General features: G+C 32.2%; 1 pseudogene; it reads left to right on the top strand.

Annotated features, from left to right (window-relative positions):
• Positions 1 to 11,386: 11,386 nt before the first annotated feature.
• Positions 11,387 to 11,900, top strand: LOC141499286 (SPRY domain-containing protein 7 pseudogene; annotated as a pseudogene).
• Positions 11,901 to 13,807: the final 1,907 nt, after the last annotated feature.

Genomic DNA, 13,807 nt, shown 5'->3' on the forward strand with positions numbered 1-13,807 from the left:
GGTAGAGTTGCTAATTTTCAACTAGTTTGTTTAAGTTGATTCTGTAGAGTTTTCTGAATATAGCATCTTATCATCTTTAAAGAGTAATATTTTCTTTCCTTATCACCTATTTTAATACTTCAATTTCTTTTTTCTTTTTCTTTAGTGGATTAATATAATGTTGAATAACTAGTTAAAATGGACATTCCCGAGTCACCCCAATTATTAATGAGAATACTTCTCACTTATTTCTGTTATAAATAATGCTTAATCCTTGTTTTAGATGGATAATTGATCATTTTTTTAAAAAAAGGTCCATTGATTACTCTGCTTTCTAGAGTTTAAAATAACAATGGATATTGGAGGAGTCAATATGGTGTAGTAAAGGCAGAGACTTGTTTCAACTCTCTTCCCCAAACTCCTCCAAATACCTTGAAATAATGACTTTAAATAAATTCTAGAGTGGCAGAACCCACAAAAATAAAGTGCAATAATTTTGCAGCTCAAGGCAATTTAGGTCATTAGGAAAGGTCTGTTGCACCAGAATGAGTGGGAAGCACAGTCCAACACAGGGCCTGCCGGGACATACAAGGTCCCAGAAAACCAGGAGCGGGCCTTGAGGAACCTGAATCAGTGACAACAGTGGTGATTTCTAAAGTACCCAAAGACAACTGAGAAGGTTGGCAGGAAGTGTTTGACAACCTGAATGAGGGTGGAGCACAGTCTAGCACAGGTCACACCAGCATAGACATGGACTCAGCTCTGAGCCCACAGATGGTGAGCAGGGTCAAAGAACTGGTAGGAAGGAAATTTTAGGGATCTCCTTGCTAGCACTGATGAAGGATTGCTTTACCCATACCCAAATCTGGGTAACAACACTGGATGACTGTGCCATGATGAGGAGGAGCACTAAGCACACCAGAGCTTGTGACCTTATGAGAATGAGAACCTTCCTCATTTTCCCAGGCCAGAAAACAACCTTCATTGTCACGAACCAAATTTTCTCATTTTTCCCATACTTTGGGGACAAATAAGTCTAACTCACCTTTTTAAAGTGTTTAGAACTTAGTTGGACTTCAAAGATGCCAAGGTCATTCTCTTCATCCTGAAAGCAGTTTCATGGAAGGAAAATATATCCTCTTAAAAGGTACCATAAACAATAACATAATTTCAATACTAAATAAATAAGTATGTACCCAATGGTATAGCAACCATATTCTTAGAGGAGAAGTTGAAGGAGTTACAGGAAGACATAGACCCCAAAACTCTACTAGTGGAAGACCTCAACCTCCTGCTCTCACATAAAAAACCTAGGCATGATAGAACTAGGGAGGAAATTGAATGGGGATAGAAAGGAATATACTTTTTTTCTGCAGTACATGGCACTTATATCAAAATTGAACATATTCTAGGGCATAAAATCAATTGCAGAAAGGTGGAAATAGTGACTACATCTTTCTTAAATCATAATGCAATAAAATTCACATACAATATCAGGCCAGTGAGATATAGACCTGAAACTAATTGCAAACTAAATAACTTCATTTTAAAGAATGAGTGGATCAAACAACAAATTATAGAAAGAATTATTGCATTCTAGATAAAGACAATAATGAAACAACATACCAAAATTTATGGGATATAGCAAGGCAGCTATCAGGGATGCATTTTATCTTTAAATGCTTGCATGAATAATTAGAGAAATAGGAAGTCAATGAACTAAACCTGTAACTAAAAAAATTAGAAAAAGAAAATTAAAAAAACCCTAAATAAATACCAAATTAGAAGTTCTAAAAATTGAAGAAGAAATTAATATAATCAAAAGCAAGAAAACTATAGAATTAATATATGAAACCAAGAGTTGGTTTTAATGAAAAAATAGAATTCATAAACCTCTGGTTAATTTGATTTAAAAAAGAAAAGAAAAACAAATTGCTAGTATCATAAATGAAAAAGTTTAACTCAGCACCAATGAGGTGTAAATTAAAGCAATAATTAGGAATTATTTTGCTCAACTCTATGATAATAAATTGGATATGATAAATCAAATGGATGAACATTTACAAAATTATAAGTTGCCCAGATTAGGTGAAGAGGAAATTAAATACCCAAATAACCCTAACTCAGAAAAAAAAATTCAACAAGTCATTATTGACCTCCCTAAGAAAAAACTTCAAGGTCAGATGGATTCACAATTGAATTCTATCAAACATTCAACTAGCAATTAGTTCCAATTCTATATAAACTCTTTGGAAAAATAGATCAAGATGAAACTCTGCCTAACTCTTTCTATGACACCAATATTGTGCTTATAACTAAACCAGGGAGTGTCATAGACCTATCTCCCTGATGAATACAGATGCAAAAATCTTAAATCAGATCTTAGCAAAATGATCATAACAAGTTCTTATCAGGATAATACTTTGTGACCGAGTTGGAGTTATACCAAGAGTGAAGGATTGGTTCAATATAAGGAAAACTGTTAGTATAATTAATTATATCAATAACAAACCTATCAGAAATTATATGATATCAATAGATGCTGAAAAATCTTTTGACAAAATACAGCACACATTCTTGCTGAAAACACTAGAGACTGTAGGAATAAATGGTTCCTTAGAATAATTAGCAGTATCTATTTGAAACCATCAACTAGCATTTTATGCAATGCGGATAGACCTGAGGCATTTCTAATAAGATCAGGGGTGAAACAAAGATGCCCATTATCACCACTACTATTCAATATCATATTAGAATTGTTAGCCTCAGCAATAAGAGAAGAATAAGAAATTGAAGGAATTAGAATAAGGAAGGAGGAGACACTATTTGCAGATGCCATAATGGTATACCTTGAAAATCCCAAAAAATCATCTAAAAAGCTACTAGAAATAATTATCAACTTTAGCATGGTTGCAGGATATAAAATAAACCCTCATAAATCCTCAACATTTCTATATATGATTGGCAAGATGCAACAGAGAGCTAGAAAAAAATCCCATTCAAAGTAACTTCAGACAATATAAAATACTTGGGAGTCTAACTTCTAAGGCAGACTCAGAAACCTTTTATAAACAACTGCAAAGCACTTCTCACACAAATAAAATCAGATTAAAATACCTGGGCAAATATCAACTGCTCATGGACAGGCTAAGCTAATATGATAAAATGACAATTCTACCAAAATTAAATTACATGTTTAGTGCCCTACTAATCAAAGTTACAAGAAATTATTTTAAAGAGTTTGAAAAAATATAATTAAATCCATATGGAGGAATAAAAAGTCAAGAATTTCCAGGCATTTAATGAAAAGAAGTGCAGAAGAAGGTGGCTTAGCCTTATCAGATTTAAAATTATATCATAAAGTATCAGTACTCAAAGCTATCTGATATTGGCTAATAAATAGAGTTGTGTATCAGTGGAATAAACTAGGTGCAATAGCAGGAAATGATTATAGTAATCTGCTGTTTGATAAACCCAAAGAGTCCAGCTATTGGGGAAAAAAATTCTCTCTTCTATAAAAACTTTTGGGAAAATTGGAAATTAGTATGGAAGAAAGTTAGATTAGACCAACACCTCTCATCCTATACCAAGATAAGATCCAACTGGTTACAGGATTTAGACATAAAAGCCTATATTAGAAGCAAACTACAAGATCAAGGAGTAGTTTAACTGTCAGATCTATGGAAAGGGAAGCAGTTTACAACCAAGGAAGAGATGGAGATCATCATTAAAAACAAACTAGATAATTTTGATTAAATAAAATTCAAAAGCTTTTGTAAAGACAAAACCACTACAACCAAGATCAAAAGAAATGAAGTTAATTGGGAAACAATTTTTGCAACTATTTTTTTCTGACAAAGGAGTCATTCCTAAAATATAGAGAGAACTGAGTCAAATTTTCAAAGAAAAACATGCCATTCCCCTATTGACAAATTGTTAAAGGTTATGCAAAAGCATGAGGATGAGGAAATCAAAGCAATCTATAGTCATATGAAAAATTTCTCCAAATCATTACTTATAAGGGTAATGCAAATTTAAGCATCTCTGAGATACCACCTCACACCTCTCAGACTGGCCAATTTGACTGAAAATTATGATGATCAATGTAGGAAGGGTTGTGGGAAATCCGGGACACTAATACATTGTTGCTGGAACTGGGAACTCATTCAACCTTTCTGGAGAGCAATTTGGGATTATGCCCAAAGGGCAACATAAAAGTTCTTATCCTTTGACCCAGCAATATCACCACTGGGTCTATAACCTGAAGAGATTATGAAAAAGGGTAAAAACATCACTTGTACAAAATGATTTATAGCAGCCCTGTTAGTGGTGGCAGAAAATTGGAAATTAAGTGAATGTCGATCAACTGGGGAATGGCTTAACAAACTGTGGTATATGTATGTGATGGAACACTATTGTTTTATTAGAAACGAGGAGGGATGGGAATTCAGGGAATCCTGGAAGGATTTACATGAACTGATGGCTGTGCAAGATGAGCAGAACAAGAAAAACATTGTAAGAATTATGGACTTTGAGCAAAGATCAAAGACTGTTACCATCAAATTAGAAAAAATTGTTATATTATTATGTAATTTTGCTATCTCATACTTTATTTTTCTTCCTTAAGGATATGAGACTTCTCCATCATCACATTCAACTGAGATTCATATATAACATGAAACCAATGTAAAGACTAACAGAATGCTTTCCATGGGGGGTAGGGGTAGGAAAGCAAGAATGGAGGAAAAACTGTAAAACTCAGCAGCATAGACTAGGAGCTATATCAGGGAATGATTATAGTAATTTGCTGTTTGATAAACCCAAAGAATACAGACATTGCCATAAAAATTCTTCAATAAAATGTATTGGGAAAATTGGAAGTTAGCATGACACAAAATTGGATTGGATCAACATCTATAAGATCAAAATGGACGCAGAATTAGAATTTAGAAATAAAAAAAATATTAGAAGCAAACTAGGAGATCAAGGAATAGTTTACCTGTCATATCTATGGAAAGGAAAGAAGGTTATGAACAAGGAAGAGATGGTGAACATCATTAAAAACAAACTAGATAATTTTGATTACATATAATTAAAAAGCTTTTGCACAGGCTAAACCACTGTAACCAAGATTAAAAGAAATATAGCAAATTGAGAAACAATTTTTACAACTTGTACTTCTGACAAAGTACTTCTGACTCATTTTTAAATATACATAGAACTGAGTCAATTTTTTTAAAGAAACAAGCCATTTGCCAAGTGACAAATGGTATAAGGGTATGGAAAGGCTATTTACAGATGAGAAAAATCAAAGTGATCCACAATCATTTGGAAAAATTCTAAAAATCACTACTTATTAGAGAAATGCAAATTAAAGCACTCTGAGGTACCAGTTCACAGCTGTAAGACTGTCCAATATGACCAACAATCACAATGATCAATGTAGGAAGGGTTGTGGGAAATCTGGGACAATAATATATTGTTGGTGAAGCTATAAATTTATCCGACCTTTCTGGAGAGCAATTTAGAATTACACCCAGAGGACAACAAAAATGTGCCTACCGTTTGATCCAGTAATAACACTACTGGGTCTATACCCTGAAAAGATTATGAAAAAGGGTAAAAATATCACTTGTACAAAAATATTCATAATAACCCTGTTTGTGGTAGCAAAGAATTGGAAATTGAGTGATTGTCCATCATTGGGGAATGGCTTAATAAACTGTGGTATATGTATGTGATGGAACACTATTGTTCTATTAGAAGCTAGGAGGAATGGGAATTCAGGGAAGCCTGCAACTGAGCAAGATGAGCAGAACCAGACAAATATTGTACACCATAACAGCAGTATGGGGGTGATAATCAACCCTAATGGACCAACTCATTCCATCAGTGCAACAATCAGGCACAATTTTGGGATATCTGCAATGGAGAATACCATCTCTATACAGAGAAAGAATTCTGAAGTTTGAACAAAGACCAAAGACTGTTACCTTTAATTTAAAAAAGTTTCTTTTTTTTGTAATTTTGTTATCTCTTATTCTGTTTTTCCTTAAGGAGATGATTTCTCTTTTATCACATTTAGCTTAGATCAACTTAGATCAACTTAGATCCATATATCATGGAAAAAATGTAAATGCTAACAGACAGCCTTGTGTCGGGGATTGGGAGAAGAAAGAGAGATTAAGGGGGGAAATTGTAAAATTCACAATAAATAAATAAATTGAAAGTGGAAAGATTTCCTTTTACATTAATCATTGTAGTATATATTTTTGGAAATATTCATTCCTTCCTCCTAGATTACTTGTTTAACTTATATAAAATTGCCCAAAATAGTTCCCAGAAATCGCTTTAATTTCTTCATCAAAACCGATGGACATTCATATATTTTTTAAAAAGTTGATGCTAGTAATATGGATTTCTTTCTACTTTTAAATGAAATTCACTAAGGTTTACCTTACTAAATTCTTGGTTCTTTTATCAGTTCAATGATTTTTTTAATAGTTTATCTTTCTTTTTTTGGCTTTTCTGAATCATAATTAAATTCGAGATATTGTTTGAAAACTATTTGTAAGAGAATATTAAGAGATTTAAGCTGTTAAGTTTCTTCTACTTCTCCATCTGATTTTATAATACGTGGTTTCCTCCAGGGCTCAATTAAAATTTTTCTTTTTGTGTGAGGACTTTCCTGACATGTGTAGTCCTGCCGTCCTCTTTTTGTTAAGGACTTTCTAAGATTATCTTCCACTTCCTTTTGTTGTAACTAGTACAAAATTAAAGATATAATATTAAACACTTAAGCTTTCTTCTCCCCAACTCAGATGTGATTTCATTGAACATAAGGATTCAAAATCAGAATATTGGGCAATTGGGTCAACTACATACTTCACAAAAGGGCAGTTTTATGATAGAATTTCACTTCCTTTTTAAACTATTGGTAGTACTGTTAATATGTCCAGTCTTCTGTGGGTTCTGCTCATTTCACTCAGCATAAGTTCATGCAAGTCTTTCCAGACTTTTCTAAAGTTTTTTTTTCTTCTCAAATTTCTTCCAGAACAATAGTATGCTATACCATTCATATGCCAAAGCTTATTCAAATTTTCCCCACTTAATGGACATTCTCTCAATTTCCAATTCTTTGCCACTACAAAAAAAGCTGCTAATTTTTTTTTATATAAAAATATTTTGTATATTGGTCTTTTCATCTTTTTTATGATCTCTTTGGGAGACTCCAAGTCTTGTTTTCAGTAGTAGTATTGGTGAATCAAAGTATATGCACAGTTTTTATTGCCCTTTGAATATATTTCCAAATTGCTCTCCAGAATGGTATGCCAGTTCAGAATTTGACTTTTCTCTCTCCTTTCCCCATTGTCCTCCTTTTCATTGTTTATTCTTTTGACTTCTGCTACTCACAGTTTGCCCTCCCTTTCATCAACCCACCTCCTTTTTCTTTTCTCTTTTCCCTTTTATTTATTTTTTAACCTTTTACTTTTCCCTCCTACTTCCCAGTAAGGTAGAATAAACTTCTACACTCAATTGGGAAGGTGTATTATTCCTTCTTTGAACCAAATTTGCTGAAAAATTTGCTCATAGAATATCCTGTATACATCTTCATTCAGTATTTATCCTCTAATAACTCCACATTTTTATCTCAGCATAATCCTTTTCCTTTTTCCATGTCCTAATCATTTTATTGCTGTCTTGTTCCCACTCCCTCTATCAAAGTATACCTCTTTCAACTGTCCTGATAGAAGTACAATTTTTGAGTCATAAGCATACTTGCATCATAATCAATTTATACTTACACCTTCTTTTTAAGAAAAATCCCCCAACTGTCCCAACATAAATACTACTCTCAAGAGATCACATCACAGTCAATTACTATCCATAACTTTTGTCTAAGTATGTTCTTTTCAATTCTCAAGACAATTCTTAAGCGTTACAAGAATTGTCCTAGTATGTAGGGATGTAAATAGTTTAGTCTTTTCGACTGGATTCCTCCCCTTCCATTTGCCTTTATAACCATCTCTTGAGTTTTGTATTTGAAGATCATTTATTCTGTTCAATTCTCGTCTTTTTCTAAGGTAAGTTTGAAAGTTCATTGAAAGTCCATTTTTTTTCCCTGAAAGAATATGCTGGATTTCATAGGGTGCTTGATTCTTCTTTGCTATTCAAGCTCCTTTGCTCTCTTAAATATCATGTTCCAGGTCATGCAAACCTTGAATTTTGAATGTGATACATCAAGAGGAGACATCCTAATTCCCAGGTATTGAAATTCCTTCTTTTTGGTTGGTTCTCCTTTAGCTAAGAATTTAGAAATTTTACTATTTTATTCCTTGGAGTTTTTATTGTGGTGTTCTTTCTGGGGGTGATTGATGGATTCTATTAAGGACTTTTTCATCTTCCTGTTCTACAATATTAGGGGAATTTTCCACAATAATTTTCTGTAAGATATTGGCCAGTGTTGTTTTCTTCTGATGATGGTTTTCAGGTAGACAAAATATTCATAAATTTTTTTTCCAGATCAGTCATTTTTCTTCTATTTTTTCAGTCCTTTATTTCTGCTTGATGTAACCTTGATCCTAATAGTGTCAATCATTTCTAATTGTCCAAGTATTGTTTTTAAGGTTTTGTTTTCTTCAGTTAGTTTTCCAATTGCTTGATTTTATTTTTTGGGTGGTATTTTGTTTTTAAAATCATTGTTTTATTGAGTCAATTTTTCATAATTCTCCTGCATAACTTTTTTCTATATTTTTCTTCTTTCCTTCTTCTTTGATTTTTAAAATCCTTTTTGAGTCCTTTTTAAAGGTCTTTTTGAGTTGAGAACAACTCATAAACCCCTCTTTGTAACTTCACATGTAAACATTTTCTCACTGCTTTCTGTTCTAAGATGGCATTTTTTATTGTTCCTATTAGAATAGTAGCTGTCAAAGATTAGCATTTTTTTGTTGTTGTTTTGTGCTTTTTTTGGTTGCTTGCTCATTTTGATAGTTGAACCCTGCTCCAATGTCATAGGAAATATATATGCCAAGTTGTTTTCTTTTTGGTGTGGGGCATCTAGGGGTCTTGGCTCTTGCTTTTTACTCTGGCATTTCCAATGTTTGCAGTTTTCTCCCTGAGTCCAATGCTGCAGTAGTTCCAGGTCTCAAATCTTGCTCTCCAAGCTGTGGTAGGAATTTACTTCTGGCCTGCTGAAATGGGACCTAAGCTGATATGTGACTTAAAATCTCTCATTGACTTTCCAGTTCTCCCACATACATTGGACTGTACTCTCCTTTTACCCAAACAGACATAACCTTTCCTAAAGTTATTCTAAAACTCACTGTTTAGAGACTTCATTCAAAGCTGTTTTGAAAACAGCTCCAGGAGCTTCTTAGCTTCACGCTACCATCTTTGCTCTCTCTAGGAAGTCCCACTATGTTTTTTTTTTAATATGCTGTATATGTGTAACAATCGCTTCTACTTCTTGACCCAAGGGTTTCAATTGCTATCTTCTAACCATATCCATTAAATCAATTAGTTAGCATTTTAAGCAACTGTTATATGCCAATCATTGTACTACATAATGATTAAAAAAAAGTAAAGCATTATACATTCAATGGAGAAGTTCATAATCTAATGAAGGAGATAATGGAACTCCTCTCATCTCTGTGTACAAAGACTGTGTTCAGTCTGGAGAGGCCTTCATGTCTAAAAAGGTTCATCCTTTCCTTTTGTTTTCTTTTTGGTGCCATACTGCAGTTCTTGTGCAAAAATACTGAAACATGTGGATGTGGTACCAAGATATATTCATACAGTGGAACTATGGGTATGGTATACAGTGTGTACTTAAGACAATCAAGAGTGTGCCTCTGTCCTTATATCTAATTGCATTTTGCTAAACAGCTTTCTAGAGATTGTGTGAGATGGAAACATCAATCAGTAGGTATCTGAACTGTGATCAAGAACTCCAACAGTTGATGAAGGCATGACTCTTAGATCTTAGTTCCAAAGGAGAAGTAAGGTACTGTTAATATAAATGAAATGGGCCAATCACCTTAATGGAATAAGCTCCCAGAAACTGAACTTTGCCTTGTCTTTTATGGAATTCCTCAGATTGTTGGACTAATCCTGCTCTTGATAGTAGAAATTTTCTAACCACTAATCAGTCAGCATATTACAACCAAACCAGTCATCATGGACAGGAAAGAAAGAAAAAGACCTTCTAGGTCACATAAAGGAGAGTCACTAAGAAATAGCTAAGCATATACACCTGGCCTTTTGCTGTTATGTGCTCTGTTTTTACCAACACTGTTCCAAAGAGCCTGGAAGTCTCCTGTATGGATCAGTAAATTGGAAGAGAAGAAAAGAGAAGATTGTAGTCAGGTTCACTCCATTTTAAAAACTCACTGAGACAAAAATTCTTTATGGTTAGTGGGAAAAAAGAATGCTGAGTCATCACCAAATGACAGTCGTTCAGAACCAGGAAGAATTAGTTATCATACCTCAGTTCATGCTTCATAGCACCAAAAATTTATAAATATGTGTATCAAAATTAGAGCAGGAAATATTATAGTATACTAATTCATAGTTCAAAACCTAAAATGATTAACAAAAATAATTTGCTTTTTTATAATTTCAGAAAAATTTTTGAAATTTTTCTTACAGATTTTGTTGGTATTGAATAAATATAAACATTTATTAAGTGATTATTATGTTCCAGACAGAACTAGACAATGCTTATTCACAACATGCTAAAAAAATTTGAATTAATTTCTCATTTACCAAGTAAGCATAGTTATAAAAAAGATCGAAAAAAATAGCTTTATATTTTATGGAACACAACATATTTAAAGCTGTTTTAGCTAAAGAAATCTGATATTGAAGAATTATATTTAAAAATTCAAATTATCTGAACTTTAGAGGCTAATAAAATGAGTTGAAAAGGAAGATATCAACTTTTAAAGAATTTTCTTTATTTTTTGTAATGATTCCAAAGAGCCTATAAATTTGTCCTTTTTATGATAGTAGTAAAATAAATATGTCTGAATCAACAAATAACATTACTTAAAAATTCAAAAGTAGTTATTGTTGTAAGTTTAAGTAAGTTTTAAAATTAAATTAAGGTCCTATTGGAAAGGGTGGAAAGAGGATTTTGGAGAGAACCTCAATCAAGTTATGAGAAGTCATTGATGGAAAGAAGAGTTTTTCACATTCTTAATTGCTCAAATCCTTCCTTTCTCCACCCCTTATGAATGAAGAAAAGAGATTCAGGTAAAAAAACAAATGAATTGACTAAATAGTAAATTCTCCATTTCTTGTTTACTTGTGAACTAAGTAATCATATGATATTCATGAATAAAAGAAAAACACTCACCTATTCTGGTTCGATATGCCTTGATCTTCTGCTGTGATTTAGACTAGCCATATGAATCTGAAGGATATATCTGTTGTAGAGTTGAACAGACAGAGCATGGGAACAGATGTCATTGTCAAAAAGGAAGAAGAATATGTGGGACAAGTGGTTGTTTTGCTAGTGTACTTTTCCTTAAGAATAAAAGCTACTTCAAATTCAAAATCCATTCCACAACTATTTGTTGCCTTGGAGTTGCACTTAAAAATGAATTTCAATCAAATTCTGCTTTGATCTGAATAGTCTTGTAATTTGGAATGATCCAACCTTCTACCATAATAATGAGACAAAGAATAGGTCCCTAGCAAACAATTTTACACAGGATTAAGATATAATGGGGCTTATATGAGACCATATAGAGTTAAATGTTTATACACGTGGAATGAATATGCATTGTCCAGAATCAGGTATATGAGAGACAGTGTATCCTGTTTCAAATGTTGATGATGGTACTATTTTATATTGTCAATTCAGTGATCTTTATCTCATTCCTAAAACTGCTTTTGAAAGGAAAAAATATGAACAATAATTCTGAAAAAACTTGCATTGAAAACTTCTAACCTTATTCTATTCCTCTCTCCTTGGCAAAAGGAAAATTTGCTATATTAATAAAATCTCACTTGATGCATTTTAGAAATATTGTTTCCTGTGAAGAAATGCTGCAAAGTTATTTAATGAACCAATAGGTTAAACACAACAGCAAAATTATTGATTTAATATACAAAGTTGTGTTTTGGGAGGTGAAAGTCCATATTTTGGGCAATGTCATATATGAATAAATGTAAATACATAGACAGTATTCTTTCATGGGATATTTGACTTAAGTTATAGGAATAAATTTAACTGTGATTTTATTCATTCTGAAGCTTGAACCTAGTTAACAGAGAAGCACTATAATCTTCCTTTTTGCATACAGAATGAAGTAACAATATATAAAATTAATTCCTAACTTTGTTAACATGTGTATTAAGTATAAAAGTTGCTCTTTTATAAACACATTAATTTTATGTTTGTTACATTTTCATTTCTCTGTATTTGTTTTTTGTAATGCACAATATAATTATGTTTTAATGATTATTAAAATTATATGCTGAATTTGAAAAATACAAAATTTAATACAGAAATATTTATGAAGACCATTATGCTGTGTTATTCTATTCTCAGTGTAATTATGGATTGTTCAGTAACATAGTGTAAACTTTTAGAACACAATGGAAAATTATGATGGAGCTTTAAACTTGAATTATAAATCACATTATTCCTTCTTTTGCAATATTTTTCATTTAAATGATTCATTTTCCTGCAGAGAACAATAAAATACAGTTTAAAATATTGTGACACATCGAGACATATTTTCCTTCAAAATAGAAACAGAATATAAACACACCTTGTGTATAGAGATAAAAATCATTACCATTAAAATTATGTCTAATAAAATGCTTAAATCAATTACAGAAGTATATGTTCTTATCCTATCGTATTTTCCATAGATATAGGGAGATGAGAATGTCCATTTATGTGTGTGCAAAAATGCATACATATATGACCAGTGGATGACTATGAAAATTGTATGAAATTACTGTTTCTTTTTAGTATTAACAACAACTTACTGTAACAAGTTTTTTTTTCCCTTTTTCTTCTTCCTCATCCAATAATTAAAAAATGTGGGAATTCTAGGTTAAAAAAAAACTTAACCAGTCAGAATGGATGAGTTAATGAAATTCTAGGTTTTGACTAATGGCTATATTCTGAAAGACACATGGAAATTGGTAATTGTCTTTGAGCAAGATCTGAGTGATCCAAGTTATATTACCAAAGTCCTTTATTGTAATGTGGCTCTGTCTTTCATCGCAATATTCATTCTCTCATTAATTTCTTTACAATCAGAACTAACTGATATCCTTAGGAATACCTACTCTTTAAAGACCATAAAAGGCCTTTGGTCTAAGAGAAAGATGGTCAAATGATTATCCTTTTATTAAAATGTTGGCACTGTTTAAAAAAATGATCAAATTATAAGAAATTATGTCTTTCAAATCTTTTTAAAGAGCTAACTCTCAGTAAAAAGCTAAAATGTCTATGTCTTTCAGCCATCCACTTCATCCTTTGAACTGAATCTTTCTTTTTTACTAAGAGAAATTCTTCCAAAAATGAACTTTTCTGTCTATGACAAACAAGCCAGGCACGTTAGACATGAAAAGGAAAAAAAATCTAAGTTATAACTTTAGTGTTTTTAAAGGAGTTGCATGGATATAAAATAGAATGTTTTGATTAAAAAAACAGCAAAAAGGGAAATATGAAAATGAAAAACTTAAGATGATGACTGAAAATAAGTTTGAAATGCTTACAAGTAAGATGAATTTTATTGTACTAGCTAACATACTGTTCAGAGCTGACTGCAACTTTTTCTGCCAAATACCAAAATATAAGTGCTCT

The sequence above is a fragment of the Macrotis lagotis genome, chromosome X, assembly GCF_037893015.1.
Source record: "Macrotis lagotis isolate mMagLag1 chromosome X, bilby.v1.9.chrom.fasta, whole genome shotgun sequence".
Classification (NCBI taxonomy): Eukaryota; Metazoa; Chordata; class Mammalia; order Peramelemorphia; family Peramelidae; genus Macrotis; species Macrotis lagotis.